Raw genomic sequence first — 1,887 nt, 5'->3', positions numbered from 1 at the left:
ATGTGAAGAAATGATATTGGTGCAACCAACCATATGATAGTAGCTAGTAGTCCAAGAATTGGATGCAACACACAAGGTACATATGTCATGAAGCATCGAAATGTGGCAATCATGGGTGAAAGCAATACCTCGAACATGCGTGCAAATGGTCCAAGCAACACATGAAGTATGATCTACAATATCCAAGCTCAAGAAGGATGTCACCTTGAAAGCGTGTCCTTGTGCATTCTTCACAATGCCGAAGTGGTAGGGAATGTGGTGTAGAAGCGAGTCGTGGTAGAATATATGAGGCTCGCTCTCAAGAGCTCGAATGGTCAACTCATGTGAAGTGGAAGTCGGCATGAAGTCCAAGTATCCTACACATGCACACAACAAAACAAAGAACGTACGCGCATGGTAGATAAACACATCATCCATCATGATGGTTCTCTTCTCTTGCACATAACCATTAGGAGCACAAGTGCATGAACAATATGATGCAACAATGTGTATATTCATGTCACTAGGCATATGGTGCAAAGAGGTAAGACAAGCATGCTTCACAAGAAATATGTCAAAATCTCCAAATATATGAGAGAATGCTATGGGGGAAATCTCATTAGTAAGACTAAAAGCATTGTTGCACTCAACTCAATACATGTCAAAAACATGAAATGAGCAAGAAGCAATAACAATCATGTGCAAAGCATGTAGATGGTTGTCATCAACCGCATGAAATGAGCAAGTGTGAATCATTGGTGATGCAACATAAGCAAGCATATCAATCAAGTCATGCAAACTAGTGGAGCGAAGATGCAAGGCACTAGAGTAAATCATGGCAATCATGTCATGCGAACAAATAATAGGCATAGACAACGCAAATGACATATCGCAAGCATGAACACAAAGCAAGATCATAGTAAAAACATATTCTTCGGCTCCCTCCTGCAAGGCGCCTCCTAGGCGACTCCTAGGTGTCCAACGCCGGTGGCCACTCCGGCCCCGACGTCCACCCCTTCTCCCCTGCCGATGGCCACCCCAGCCCCGGCAGCCACCTCTCCCTGTGGTGTGCCACTCCGGCCCCGACAGACACACCATGTCACCTTTTGCTCTCAACTTTGACCGTGGTAAGAAGTTCCAAGCGGACATGAGGCAGAAGTTTGGGCACCCGGTGGTTTTCTCACCGGGGTTTTGGCAACGAGAGTTCACGATGGTGGTATCCTTTTGTAGAGCTACTTTCAAACTTGATCCTCTTACGGTTAGTGTTTCCTTTCACTCTATGTTTGGTGGATATGCAGAAGGTTTTAGGGTTCGTCACCTCAAAGATAGATCGTTCAAGTTTTTAGTTGCTTCCAAATCAGTGGGTTTTGAGATTTATAATGCGGGAAAAGTAGTTGAGAAAGAGTTTGAAATGGTTTTTAATCTCTGGAATTATGGTGGTCCAAATTGGCTTAGAGAAGAGAGAGCTTTTTATGCTGAGCTTGATCAAGAATGGGCGTTAGTGGGTAGGCATGGTAAAGTTGTTCAACCAAACTCTGGCGATCGCCGGACTGATGCTCCGGCTAGCCGGAATACCAGATCAGCGTTTGAGCGTTTCTCGGGCCGCATTCAAGAGGGGAATGATCAGGGGGGGACAGTGATGACCTTTGACTCACGTCATGATGATGGACAGCGCAATGAGCTCCAAGTTATTGTGCAAAGGCAACGTCCCAATACATATGTGTAACGCCCTAGATACAACTTTCCATATTCATAACTCCAACTCTTGCCTTTTCCGGAGATGCGATATGTTATTTCCTCCAGGGTTGGGTTTTATCTGTTGTTTTGCATTTTGTTCTTGTTATGCATCTCATCTCATGTCATCATCTGCATTTCATCTGCATGTTTTCCAAAACTTGCATCCATACG

Source organism: Triticum dicoccoides, chromosome 6B, assembly GCF_002162155.2.
Source record: "Triticum dicoccoides isolate Atlit2015 ecotype Zavitan chromosome 6B, WEW_v2.0, whole genome shotgun sequence".
Classification (NCBI taxonomy): Eukaryota; Viridiplantae; Streptophyta; class Magnoliopsida; order Poales; family Poaceae; genus Triticum; species Triticum dicoccoides.
This window is presented reverse-complemented; position numbering follows the sequence as displayed.